The sequence below is a fragment of the Odocoileus virginianus genome, chromosome 11 (assembly GCF_023699985.2).
Source record: "Odocoileus virginianus isolate 20LAN1187 ecotype Illinois chromosome 11, Ovbor_1.2, whole genome shotgun sequence".
Classification (NCBI taxonomy): domain Eukaryota; kingdom Metazoa; phylum Chordata; class Mammalia; order Artiodactyla; family Cervidae; genus Odocoileus; species Odocoileus virginianus.
The window spans coordinates 7,908,919-7,923,667 of NC_069684.1; the positions used below are offsets into that span (position 1 = coordinate 7,908,919).

Genomic DNA, 14,749 nt, shown 5'->3' on the forward strand with positions numbered 1-14,749 from the left:
TTGGACGTGTAATAGTCCATCCTTAGGCTAAACCTGTCATCTTGGGCTTGTGCTCCTGGTTTCTCATTTTGCTGTAAAACGGTCCCACCCCCACCAAAGTAGAAGGGTGCAGGTCAGCAGCTAAGATGAGCCACAGGAATCCGGGAGCCAGACAGGGGGTTCATGTTCAGAGACGGAGCTCCAGGCTGCCGTGCAGAGGGTACCCCCATCAGCAGACAGCCCTGTGAGAGATGAGGCCCACCACTCCGCCATTGCCAAGACTGCCCATGACCGACGCCCCACTGTCGGCTCAAGGAGGCAACGCCTGGACAGGGAGAGGTACCCTGGACCAGGGCAGACGCCACAAGGCGATCTCCCTAGGTCAAGGGTCAGGGAAGTTTCTGGTGCCACCTGAGAACACGTCTCAACAACAGGGGCCCTTCCTGCCCGCTGCTGGGAAGTCCTAGGGAAGGGAGGGGTGAGGAGCAGAACGATAGGAGAAGTCTTGACTTCCTGGCCATTTCGATGTTTAGATTATCATCCTCTTTTCTAATAACAACCGCTAAACCTCCAAGATTACAGTCCTCAGACCCCGACACAGCCTTTCCGCAGACTCCCTCCCACCCCTCCTCTTTTGTTTCCCAGTGGCCGGGGCTCTTCTGATAAGAAAGGCAGAGGAGCCGGGAGAGCGATGCTGGAGTCAGGGGGCCGCCGGAGGTCACCGGGCCCTGCCCTTCGGCTTCAGGCCTGGGGCCTTCTAAACTACACCATTCAGTGCAAGCGGCCACCGTGCCGGGCATCGTTAACAACAGGACGACTGACATTTGTCCCCTGTTGGCGGGCGACAGAAAGCTGGCACACACAACGTCTCCTCGGGGATCACAGGGGCCCTGCAGGGTATGTGGGGCATGTGTTCTGACTTTGTATAGATGAGGACACAGGCTGGGAGACGCAAGGGCCCTGCCTCTTCCAGTCCTAAACCTGACTTTTGTTCTTGAAGGGCCAAAGAGTCAAGTCTGTATTTAATCATTCAATGACCAATTTTATATATATATACACACACACACAGTTTTGTCTGCTTTTATTTAAATCCAGTTCCACTTGCTCATTCCTTCTCAGACCTGGAGAGCAACTGGTCACGGCCCTTTCTCCCTATGCACATGTTGCAAAGTCGAGGACAGTAAATGATTCCGTCAGAAGCCTCCTCCTTGCCAGGCTGCAAACTCAAGCTCTCCTTCCCTCCCCAGTGAGCAGAGATCTGTGGGGGCTGGAGGTAGGTTGGGAGGGGCTTCATCTGGGTTCTCCCAGGCGGGAGTGAGGGGGGCAGGGGAGGATGAACGGGGAGTTGGGGCAGCGCCTGGTCTGGAGACGGGAATTTACCTCATCGGCGTTGAGAATTTTGGAGAGCCACAGACCTCACCTTCCCTCTCCTCTGGCTCCCTGCCAGGTGGAGGGGCCTGGAATAAGAGAGGCCTGCCAGCTTCTCCATGGAAGGAAGCCGACAGCTCAAGCCCTTGGTGAAAATACCCTTCCTTCGAAGTCTTCTGATCTGAACTCTCCTGCGGCTGGCACACTCTTGCCCAGATGAGGAGTTGGCAGAGAATTACAGGCTTCTCAAGTCTCTCTTCCCCGGGGGTTTAACCTTCATCCCGAGGAATGCATGGAGGTCGCTGGGTAGACAGAGAAAATGAACTTCTTGGGCCGTGTGGGTTTTGGTTCACCAAGCAGCATCCATCAGAAGGACAGGGACAGTCTTGGGGCTGCAATACGGGATCCAGAAGGCTGAGCTCTAGTCCCACTTAAGTCACAGGTGCTCCTGGGGACCCTGGCCCAGACACAGAGTCCATTTGGCTGCAATTTCCATAACAACAACAACAAGGCTAAAATCCTCTGATCTGATGGCTCTGAAGGTTTAAGAGAAGGAGAGGGATCAGAGGACAGAACTCAGGACTCTCAACTCCAAGGCCTCGTCGTCTCTCCCCGCCCTGGTCGTTCTTCTCTGGGGACCCCCTGGCCCTGTAGTTCTGAGTCAGGACCCTCTTGCCAGCCCACCCTCACACCCTTAGCATTACCCCTCCTCACATCCTTCCTCCTAGGCCACACTGCATCTCTCCTCTACGTTGGAGCCTCCTAATCCCAATTCCAGTCTGTCCTTATGCCATGCCAATCCCTAAACAATGCTCCTCCCACAATATTCATAATCAGCAGCAGCTTTATTGAAGGCTTACTGAGAAACAGGTGATGTGCCATTTACTCTTTGCATATTGTATTTTATTTAATCCTTTTAATAACGCTAAGGAAGGGTCTATCACTAGCGCCATTTTACAGATGAAGTAACTGAGACTTGATGAGGTTAAGTGTAACAGACATTCAAACCCAGAGAACTGGGCCCAGTTCCTGTGTCAATTAATTCTACTCGTCATTGTCACTATTTTCATTCATCCTGAAATTTCCTCTGTTCCAGGAAGCCTTCTGTAGGAAAGGAAGAGGGGATGCCTCTTCTAGACTCACTCAGCCTTTGCTTCTATCAGCTTCATGGAATTCAGACACCAGTGCTCACAGCCAGGACAGTGTCAGGTGGAGAACATTCCCCAGAGGGCAAGATGTCACCTGTCCTTACTCGAAGTCACAGATGTATTGAGGGGATATAAACAAAGCAAACAGCCTTTAGTATTTGCCTGAGCAAAGTGCCATGTAGACAAAGTAAAATCTATCATAAGATAAGCAAAATGTCTGAAAGTCAAATAAAAATGACCTTTGCTTTAGCTTCTACTTGGGATTTGTGAGCCATGGCTGGTGACTCAGAACGTGGGTGGTTGGTGCCTAATGATCTAATTAGAACCACAAACTGTCAGGCCTGGAAAGAACCTCACATATCACTTTGTTCAACTTCTCTGTGTCATAGATGAGGAAACTGAGTCTCAAATTCAGAGACCTGGACCCCAGGTGAGAGGGAGTGGTTTCCTCTGGGTCCTGTAGCCAGGAAATAGCAGCCTGAACTGGGGACCAGTCAGCTCTCCCAAGTCTCAGACCATCCCTGTTATCATGAAGGCAGAAGGCAACAAGAGTGCTTACTAATGACACATGCGAAGCCTAGTGGCTAATTCTCACCACATTACCCAGGTGGCGCTATTGTTTCTACTTCACAGATGAGAAGACTGAGGCTCAGGACACATCAGCACTAATAGAAGAGTGGAGCATGGGTTGTTGGGGGGGTTCCCTGATGGGTGCGTCCTGCTTTCTATTACCTCCCATTTGATGAGTAGTCCTTGGACGGAAACCTATGACAAACCTAGACAACATATTACAAAGCACAGACATCACTTTGCCATCAAAGGTCCATATAGTCAAAACTGTGGTTTTTCCAGTAGTCATGTACAGATGTGAGAGTTGGATCATAAAGAAGGCTGAGCGCCAAAGAATCGATGCTTTTGAACTGTGGTGTTGGAGAAGACTCTTGAGAGTCCCTTGGACAGAAAGATCTAACTTGTCAATCCTCAAGGAAATCAACCCTGAATATTCATTGGAAGGACTGATGATGAAGCTCCAATACTTTGGCCACCTCATGTGAAGAGTCAACTCATTGGAAAAGACCCTGATGCTGGGAAAGATTAAAGGCAAAAGGAGAAGGAGGCAGCGGAGGATCCGATGGTTAGACAGCATCACTGACTCAATGGACATGAGTTTGAGAATATTCCAGGAGATAGTGGAGGACAGGAGCCTGGAGTGCTGCTGTCCATGGGGTCACAAATTGTTGGACAAGACTTAACTACTGAACAACAACTAAACCCAAGTGATGTCAGAACCACAGAGAAAGTTGGGTGTGAGGCAGATAGGATAGTCTCTGCTCTCTAGGAATTCAAGGTCATGGAGAACAGCAGATGTTGGGGGAGGGTGAAGGGAATATGTGTAGGGATGGGTACCAGAAGACACCAAGGTCCACTTTCCATTATACAATGCTGGTGGACCAGCATCCCAGAGGAGTCTGGGAGGTGTGGGCAAGGGCAGAGGGGGCAGGAGGGGATGCCAGGCAATCAGTGGCCAAGCAGGGCCCCCACCCCAGCTCCGAAGTAAGGCGTCCATCCCTGTGCTCCCTGGACTCAGAAGCATACGACCTTGACCTCCACCAGGCAGGCAGAGGGTCAGCTCATAATGAGGTGGTGGGATCACCCTGGCTTGTCCCAGGCTCTGCTCCCAAAGAGAGCACTTATATCAAGAACTGTTCAAGGAGAGGGACAGCACAAGCAATTACTGGCAGTAAAACCCAAGCCAGCTCTGTTCCATTCCTGCTGGCTGTGCTTTACATGGTCAGTGAAGTGGCCACCCGATTGGAGTTCTTGGTGGAGATCTCAGGTATGAGTATCAGCCAGGAAGCCACCGGCCATGCAGGGGAAAACTGACAGTCTTCTCCAGTCAGCTGGGTTCACACCTGGACCCGGGGGTGGGCTGTGCAATCTAGATGTGGCCTGTCCACATGAGTATCTTCTAATGAACCCTTCCATGCTAACAAAGGTGAAAACTCCTACAGCCTGGCCATTCTTTCCCCTTCAGAATCTGTTAAAGGGCAATCAATGCATCTGGTCCTGGAGACAGGAGAAATAAAAGGGGCCTTCCCTGTGGTCCCTGCAAGTGTCAGATGAATCTGTTCAAGCAGACAGGGTTTTCACAGAGTGGCCGCCGAGGCCTTCCTTTTGGCCTTGTGCCCACTCTGAAGCGCGGCCGGGCTGTGGTACAGGTATGTGACTGGGGCGCGTGGTGAGAACGCGCACAACGCGCGCAGTGCAGACACATGCGCACAGCACAAGGCCTGGGGCAGCACCACGTGCGTCCCTACAGCCCTTACTCTCCAGGCAGAGAAGGACTCCCATGCCAGGAGCCCACCATCCACCCCGCTCCAGGTCAGGCTGCCTCCAGACTGGCCTGTCCTCTCCTTCCCTCAAGCCCGTTTCCACTGGTTCAGACCTAACCCCTGCAGCAAAGGCCTGAGGAAAATGCCACTGCCTCCAGGAAGTACTCAAGTCTTCTCTGAACACAGCCCCATCTCCACTCTGCCCTAATTATAAACAACACTTTCCACCCTGAAATAGCCTTCCATGTTCCTCCACTAATTCATCAGTCCCTCGGAGCAGAGTTCATGGCTGATTCATCTCAGGATCCGCCACAGGGCTGAGCAGAGTCCCAGGCCCCTGGCAGGAGCTCAGCAACTGTCTCGTGAATGAATGAACACAACATTCTTACACTGATGCACACAAGAGCGCGTGAGGGTAGCCGGAAGTTTTTCCAGTTACCTTCGCCTATTTCACTCCTTTTCCTGTTCACCCTTGTTTAAAAATATTGTTTTTTCCCCAACAAAGCATTGAATTTCATTTCAAACTTGTGCAGAGAATAGTAGCTGGCGTTAGCAAAAAAAAAAAAAAAAAAGGTTGTTGTCTGGGAGTCAAGTAGACGCTGCCTCTCAAGACTTGAAAAGTCAGCATCTGCTCCCTTGGAAGGACTAAAAGGTCCACTGTGGCTCTCTGAGCAAAGAGCCAGGACTTTTGAGAGGATGCTGTAGTTGTTGTTCAGTAGCTCACTCGTGTGCGACTCTTTGCAACCCCATACTGCAGCACACCAGGCTTCCCTGTCCTTCACCATCTCTCAGAGATTGAGCGAACTTATATTCATTGATGTCATCCAATCCTCTCACCCTCTGTCATCCCCTGATCCTCTGGCCTCAGTCTTTCCCAGCATCAGGGTCTTTTCCAATGAGTCAGCTCTTCTCACCATGTGGACAAAGTATTGGAGCTTCAGCATCAGTGCTGCCAATGATTGTTCAAGACTGATTTCTTTTAGGATTGACTGGTTTGCTTTCCTTGCAGTGTCTTCTCCAGCACCACAATTAGAAAGCATCAATTCTTAATCACTCAACCTTCTTTGTGGTCCAACTCTCACACTTGTATATGACTACTGGAAAAACCACAGCTTTGACTATATAGACTTTTGCTGGCAAAGTGATGTCTCTGCTTTTTAATATGTGGTCTAGATTTGTCATAGCTTTCCTTCCAAGGAGCAGGTGTCTTTGGAAAAGATCAGGGGGTACTGACAGCCAAGAGAAGGGATTTCCCAACAAGGAGAGTTCTACAGAGGCCAGCTCCGCACGCACAGTGATGGGGAGATAGGTAGGAAGGCACTGGACCTCCTGTGAGCTCCCGAGAGTCTGACATTGAGACCACAGTAGCCTGAAGCCAATGGAGGCTGCAGAGCTGTGCCCTTGCCTGCAGGGAGGCACAGTGCTGAGGCCTGTGCGTTCTGCAGCACCCGGAGCGCACATCACATGTGAGGCCACAGAGTTTCCTCCACCTACAGAAACGGTCTCTGTCTAGGAGTCCTGAGCCTCTGAAGTAAGATATGTCCTTTCTCTTCAGTTCAGTTGCTCAGTCATGTCCGGCTCTTTGTGACCCCATGGACTGCAGCACGCCAGGCCTCCCTGTCCATCACCAACTCCCGAAGCTTGCTCAAACTCATGTCCATTGAGTCAGTGATGCCATCCAACCATCTCATCCTCTGCCATCCCCTTCTCCTCCAGCCTTCAATCTTTCCCAGCATCGGGGTCTTTTCCAATGAGTCAGTTCTTCACACCAGGTGGCCAAAATGTTGGAGTTTCACGAATCACCAGTCCAGGTTTGATGCATGATACAGGATGCTTGGGGCTGGTGTGCTGGGATGACCCAGAGGGATGGGATGGGAAGGGAGTTGGGAGGGGGGTTCAGGATGGGGGACACATGTACACCCATGGCGGATTCAAGTCAATCTATGGCAAAACCAATACAATGTTGTAAATTAAAATAAAAAAAAAATTGGAGTTTCAGCTTCAGCATCAGTCCTTCCAGTGAATATTCAGGACTGATTACCTTTAGGATTGACTGGTTGGATCTCCTTGCTGGCCAAGGGACTCTCAGGAGTCTTCTCCAACACCACAGTTCAAAAGCATCAATTCTTTGGTGCTCAGCTTTCTTTATAGTCCAACTCTCACGTTCATACATGACTCCTGGACAAACCATAGCTTTGACTAGATGGACCTTTGTTGGCAAAGTATTTCTCTGCTTTTTAATATGCTGTCTAGGTTGGTCATAGTTTTTCTTCCAAGGAGCAAATGTCTTTTAATTTCATGGTTGCAGTCACCATCTGCAGTGATTTTGGAGCCCAGAAAAATAAAGTTAGCCACTGTTTCCCCATCCATTTGCCATGAAGTGATGGGACTGGATGCCACGATCTTAGTTTTCTGAATGTTGAGTTTTACTGTGCCTGGATGTTTAATGAAAGAATAATCGTTGCTAGACCTTCCATTAAAAGTTACAGTTGATAGACAGCTTTCATATTTACACGCGTCACAAATTAACCCTTTAAACTTGCTGACCAGTCCGGTTAGATGGAGTTCCTCTACTCCTGAAGGCTTACTGGACTCCACCGAGGGGAAGGGCCCTCTCACTCATTCCCGCCTGCACTCACCCATTCGGGCACAGCACTGAGGCTGCAGGCTGAAACACGCAGGAATTTGAATGGGATCAGGCTGCTTTGTGTGAAGATTTCCTGCAGAGCCAGAACATTTGGCCTTATTGCAACATTCAGATTCCCAATTCCAAAATGAAAAGTCTCGGCTTGGTTACTTTGCCAGTCTCCAAACTCCTCCCACCAGCACAAGTCTCATTTCCTTGGAAGGAAGGACAAGGCCAAGGGCCGGGTGGAGGGTGGGATCTGTGTTTGAGACCCTAGATCAGAGGTTATATAGCACCTGGCAGGGGTCTGTGGACTAAGGGTACCCTAGTTCTTCTATTTCTTTTACAAATGGGGAGACAGCTATACATAACTCAAGATGATGCATTCCAAGAGATAGCATTAACCACCCACATTATAAGTCCTAGCAAGTCAAGGTTGTGGATTCAAGTTCTAGGTTCTCATTTGACTCAAATCCCCAAGTCCCACCTCACTATGTGGCTGTGACCACACACAGCTAGGTCACGAGTGCGCAGGCAGCTGGATAAGAGAGAGGGAGACTGTCATGGGTTGAATTTTGTCCTCCAAAATGCATCTGTTCAAGTCCTAAGGCCTAGCACTCAGAATGGAAGTGGAATTAGTGTCGTTGCAGATGTGATCAGTTAAGATGAGGTCGTCCTGGAGGAGGCTGAGCCTCTAATCCAGTATGACAGCTGTCCTGACATAAAGGGGAAACTTGGATACAGAGACGGACATGCACACAGGGAAGACGCCCAGTGAATATCACAGGGACACAGCAGAAGCCAGGGAATGCCAAAGAATCCCACAAGCTGCCAGAAGCGGGGGAAAGGCCTGAAGCAGACACTCCCTGTGCAGGCTTGGTCTCAGTGTCCGACCCTCTGCGACCCCACGGACTGCAGCCCGCCAGGCTCCTCTGTCCATGGGATTCTCCAGGCAGGAATACTGGAGTGGGTTGCCATGTCCTTCTCCAGGGCACCTTCCTTACCTAGGGATGGAACTCCTGCATTGGAGGGTGGATTCTTTACCCTCTGAGCCAGCAGGGAAGCTGGAGCAGACACTCCCTCTCAGCGCTCAAAAGGAACCAATCCTGCTGATACCTTAATCCCGGACTGCAGATCCTTGAGACTGTGCAATAAATGCTTGTTTAATTTTTGTGTTTTTTTGACCATGCCATGCAGCATGTGAGATCTCAGTTACCCAACCAGGGATCGAACCCACACTACCTGAAATGGAAGCCTGGAGTCTTAACCACTGGACCACCAGGGAAGTCCCCAATAAATGCCTGCTCGTTAGGCCACCCTGTCTGCGGTACTTTGTTATGGCAGCTTCAGCAAATTAGCAGAGTTTTAAGACAGACCACAGGTGATGATGGTGATATCATGAAGCTAAGGTAACTAAATCAGAGCCACAATTCTATTAGTTTAAAATATAGACATAGAGATGGAAATACACACACATACATTAAGGAAGCTAGGGATGGATGGATGGATGGATGGGTGGGTGGATGGGTGGATGGATGGGTGGGTGGGTGGGTGGATGGATGGACGGATTGATCGACCCAACAGCTGCACAGGCCCTCCCCAGCCTAGCAGCTCTCCCACATGGGGCTGGAGAGAGACTGCACAACTGCTGGGGAAGCATCCCACAGGGAGAAAGTGGGCTCTATGCTGCACAGTCACTGTGTCAGTTAGTCCTCCTGAACACCCTGTGGCATAAATATGCTTATCCTCATTTTACAGAAGGGGAAGCTCAGATTGGTTATGGCTTCTGCCTAATAAAACCAGGTTAGTAAGTGGCAAGGCTGGGATTCATACTCAGGTCTGCCTGGCCTCTGACACAGGCTCATTTGTCACACCTGCTGCTTTGCACAAACCCTGCCCTCATGGAGTCCCACCTTAAGACAAGGGAGCTCAACAGAGTCGGCCAGGGATCCAGAGTGATCAGAAAAGGGAAAGCTGTATCTTCACTCCCTGTAATCCAGGCCAGCCCACGCTCACTCCTGCAGCAACTGAGGATGAGCACGGTCATCACGAGGCCCCTGCCCTCTGCTCCAGGAGTCCAACCTGCTTCCCTTCAAAGTGCCAGCCCATCTGGCCCCTCCTGGATTCCGCTCTTCCACAGAGGTGCTATCTCTGTATCCTCTCTGGGCCCAGAGCCTCCCTTTATTTTGGCAGCTCCAGTTCCTGGCCCATGGAGGTCATCCTTGGTCCACTCCTAGCCAAGCCAGCTAGCCCTGACCCCTCCAATTGGGAGGGTGAGGAGGTCAGACACTATGGTTGATGCAAATGCCATCATACTTGCAGGTCAGAAATCTTGCTGGGCCATCACACTGGAGTTGCTGTCTGGGCCTCTGCTAAGATGTGTATAAATCTTAAAACCTTGGGGAGTTGGAGGGGGCCTCTTCAGGGCTCCGGCCTGGCTCCCTATCGTCTCCCCAGACTGCACTCCCATTTCCAGGCCTCAGCCTGTGAGGTGTGTTTGCTTTAGTCCTAGCCCTGGCTCATATCTCACCTGGCCCTTTTTATGCTGCTTTTCCCAGCAATCATGCCCGGCTTCCAGTAGCCTGTGAGATACCTTACATGCTGTTCCTTTGGCCTGAGTTGCTTTTCTTCCCCCTCTTCAATTTCCCAGCCCGCACCTTCAGGTTCTAGTTCAGATATCATTGCCTCTGGACTCAGAGCTGGGCTGGGTGTCTCTCTCTTATGCCTCGTTATCACCCACCAGTACTCGTCGGAGCGCTCCTGAAGCTCTGAGGTCACTTACTGGTCTGAAGCTTGTGACCGGGACAGGCTGGGCCCTTGCCTGCCTGCTTACACCGCGTCCCCTCAGCCCACAGACAGCACGGACAAGCACAAAGTGGCCACCCCGAAAAAACTCTACCATTCACATCATTCACCTTCTGTCTCTAGGATCCAAGAAAGGAGCATGGCTACGCTATTGCAACCATGAGCGAGGTTCATCCAAACTACAACTCACAATACAAACAGAACTTCTGTGAGCTAAACGTAGAACCAAGGCCAGGGTGGTCCTCAGTGAAAACTTTGATGGGTTTTCCACACCAAATCAACACCTTCTCAAGGTCTGCTTCCTGACACCTCCTGATACTTGAAAGCAGAAGTCTGATAGGCTCAGGGCTTAGAGAGAGAATGGAAAGAGAGGGCCCAAACCTCTCACAGCAGAAGTGGGAAGGAAAGGTTGGGGGTGGGGGGAGAGAGAGAGTCTTCCTGCTCTTCCTATATCTCTTTGACCTGGACTCTGTCCTTTGCCATATGGCGAGGGAATCCTCACTGCAAGACTTACTTTGACTTGCCATCTTTCTCAGCTGCCTTGGCTGTCCATTCTCCCAGAAACAGTACCGAAGGAAACAGGAGGTGATGCCCAAACTGGCTGCTGCTGCCATAAATAATCCAGCTTCCTTTTCTTTTTCCAGAAGACTCATCTTTGCTGTCCTGAAGCATTTGCTCCTAATGCCTGGGGCGCTCGCGCTTCTGTGTTAAGTTCACTAAAGGTTCTGAGAGCTGTGTATGCACATGAACAGGAATCTGCAAGTCCTTCAATTCTAGCCTGTGAGCCCTGCACCTCAGTGCCAAGGCCTTGGAGAAACTGTGAACAGTCTCCTCTCCCTGCACCCCAACCACAGAACAGGTGGCCTTCCTTCTGCCTGGCTACCCCGACACCTGTTCAGAGAGCTCACTACATCCTTCCCCCTCAACCTTCTCCGTCAGGAGGAGAGCTCCTATGTAGGCAGTAATCTTTTACTTAGATTTGCTCCCATGTTAGCCAATTTATTTCATTCACCTTGAAAAACTCTCTCCCCAACTCAGTTCAAAACCAACAGATTCCTAGGTGCATTTTTAGATGTGTAAAACACACAATAAATGATAACATTAGCAAGAAAATGAGGACAGAAGGGAAACAATGGTAGCAAACGAGATACAGCGAAAAGCTGACCACAAGGTTCTAAGATGACATTGGTCTAGTTCTGAGTCTCCTAGAGGCCAAAGCAAAGATGGCAATAGGACCAGGCACAAGTTTGGAAGTTCCCAGCCCTTATCACAAAGAGGTGAGCAAGGTCCCAGATCATACTTTCAGCACTAAAGATGCAGTTGTGATCTGGCCTTGGGGAAGGCAGTCCATTCTCTCTTTCGTCCATGAACATTAAATGAACATCTTCTAACTGCCAAGTCTGTAGACTCTGGGGGTAAAATACATATCAAGATGTGTTCCCTTCCCCGATCTCCTTAAAGAAATGGATTTGCCTGCCCAATTATCCCTGGCTTTGGGGTTTTTCCCCAGAGGTGTGGGGGTTAGGGAAGTGGTTTGGGGGAAAGAACAGACTTTCTGTCTTAGCTTTTCTCAGACTGCAATGTCTGGTCCTTCATCCTCTGTCCAGAGAATTCCTTCGCGGCCCAACTCAAATGCCACCTCCTCCAAGAAGCCTTCCTATGTATCGCCAAGCTAAATTAATTGTTTCCACATCTCATGACAATTGCTTCGACATATTAGCACTTATTCATTTTCCCTTTTGCACTGGCCCTTCAGCTTCTCCCTCTGGCCTGTCTTATCCTTGTCTCTATTTTGAGGACACAACCCAGGGCCAGACCCATAAGCAATAATCAATATACACCTACTTGTGCTGCCTTAAAGATAATCTATCTTCATGAACTGGAAAGTTCAGAGGTCAAACACACAGAAATTAACTTCATTCAGGACCAAGGTGGCTCTGCCTGGTGCTAGCAGGAATTCAGCAGGAATAAAGCAGACCTGTGTGCTGGCAGCCTCAGTGACGATGCTCCCACCACTCAGGGGGGCGGCTTCCCATGATTGTTCTAAACTAGAGGGTGTGAACACTGATAACTTTCTCCAAGCTACAGACCAATAAGCTGCCTGCAGTGATCCCACTGTGAGAAGGGAAGAGGCTGTCTTGTGTGGGGTGTGATGGGGAGGCACGGAGGCCACAGAAGGAGCTCTTGGCTGTGGAATTGCACGTGAACTGTGATGCAGAGGCTCTGTGCAATGAGCGACTGCTGTGTGTGCCTAGGGCCCATCACTAAACCTCTCTGAACCTCACTTTCTCATCTGTCAACAAGAAGAGTAAAATCTACCTCATGGAACATTAAGACAAACATTATAAGGTAGATGGAAGGGGTTTAAATGAAACCTGGTTTGGGATAGGTGCTTTTTAAACATTTTCCTCTCTTTTATTTATTTATTTATTTTTGCCTTTACCTAGGGTTTGGGGCCTTTGCTACTTATGTACCACATGACTTTAGGCAAATTGTTCAACCCCAAACTCAGCAAACTCATCAGCAGAATGGGCTACTGAGGACTAAACATGATGATACATGCAGTGAGTTTGTTGCATTGCACAAGAGGTCAAAATCACATGCTTACTATAGGGGTCAATATACATGCATGCCCTAATTCATGAATTATGATCCTAATTCATCCATTCACCCAAATATGTAGCCCCCTGGCTCCAGTGTGCTGGGCTCTATTCTGGAGACACAGTGAGGATCATCGCACCGTCCCTGTACTCAAAGAGGATGTGGCCTCTATCCTTTCTGCCTTCATCTTCTGTGCATTCCAGCTCCTCTGCCATTTGCCTCTCTAGGGTCCCTGCTCTGGAGCAAACAACCCAGAAGGCAGGAAACAAATGCAAGTACTTGATTCAGCTGGACAGCAGCAATGACCGGTAATGACTCGGGGAAGGTTCTAGAATAGAACCCCCCAGCTCCCCTCCATTAGGGGCCAAGACAGGCCTCCACCCACTCTGACAGGCTCAGGACCATTTCTGGAAGGACAGATACACTGCCTGCACCTGCTGACTCAGGCCCAGGCACTGAGCACGCCTCTGGCCACTCCCCGCCTGTGGACCATGAAGGATGCAGGGCCCAGTTTTCTTTTGCTGAGCCGCGACTTTCAACAGCCAGATTTACACAACTCGCGACATAAATCTTAACAGCGTTAGTTGGGCTTGTTTCAACTTTGCATCAGTAATCTCTCATAGCAACCTCCCCAGGATTTTGCATCATAATCACTAGGGCATAGTCTTCCTATAAAGAGCTAATTGTTACAGACAGTCACAAGTCACTGTAATTTTTCAGGGCTGAGAAGGAAAAAAAGGGCTCAAAGTTCTAATCCAACGTCAGCAACAACAATCATAAAACCAGCCCATGTGGGGCCTGGAGGAGAAAGGCAGTCTGAAGTATGCAGTCAAACAACACAGCTGTTTTTTTGGAGGAGGGTGGTGCTGGGGTAGGGGTCTTCCTATCATCAGCACAGACTCCAAGAGCTGGGCAGCAAGACAGATCTTCAGACAGAAATTCAGGAGATGCTCCAAGGGGCCTGCTGTCCTGTTCTTAGGGGCTCCAAAGGGAAGCAGGTCTTGGGACAACGGGAGTACCCTTCAGAGAAGGCCACCAGCAAGGTGACGTACTGCATTTCCTGATATCTGTTTTCTAAGCGCTCCCATCCCTGCTCAAAGACATTCCATTTGCATCGCTCGGATGGGTCTTGCTTTAAAAAAGTGTGTGACACAGACAAAAAAAAAAAAAAATCAGATTTTTTTCTGGAAACCCCCAACAACTATGTGCTATTATTGAAGGATCGACCTTGCAGAATGATTTACTACAGGGTTCCTCTAACAGTGAGGTCTCCCTTACAGGCATTTAAGATGGAATTTGACTTCTGAACTCCAACGTGTACAGAACCCTATCTTCCCCAACATGTCTACTACATTCACCGAGGTCTCCATTCCTTATCTCTGGGCATTTATGTGCTCCAAGTCCTGCCATCCAACCAGACTCCCTGAGAACTTCTGTTCTCCCCATTCCGGCTGAGCCGGAGACCACTGTGCATGCATCTCAGACATGTCTGACTCTTTGCCACCCCGTGGACAATAGCCTGCCAGGCTCCTCTGTCCTTGAAATTTTCCAGGCAACAATACTGGAGTGGGTTGTCATTTCCTCCTCCAAATCTTCCTGCCTGGGATCGAACCCCTATCTCCTGCACTGGCAGTTGGATTCTTTACCACTGTGCCACCTGGGAAGCCACGGAGATCATTAGAGGCTCTAAGAGCAGGTGCCAGCACACAGTTGATTGACCAACTTAGAACAATGAAAAGGGTGAGTTAACATCTTTGGTTTGTGTTTTCTCTTCTATTTGACCACACACTGATTCATTTATAAATTGCTTTACAAGTGGCTCCTCTTTGCTTCCCAGAGAGCCTCTGGGATTAGGTGAGACACTGTTCTCATAGGCCCAGCTTTAATTC

General features: G+C 49.7%; 1 protein-coding gene across 5 annotated transcripts in view; it reads right to left on the reverse strand.

Moving 5' to 3' along the window:
* KCNH1 (potassium voltage-gated channel subfamily H member 1) overlaps nucleotides 1-14,749 on the reverse strand; it is a 440,397-nt gene that overhangs the window by 62,808 nt on the left and 362,840 nt on the right. The gene's annotated exons all lie outside the window — the stretch shown is intronic.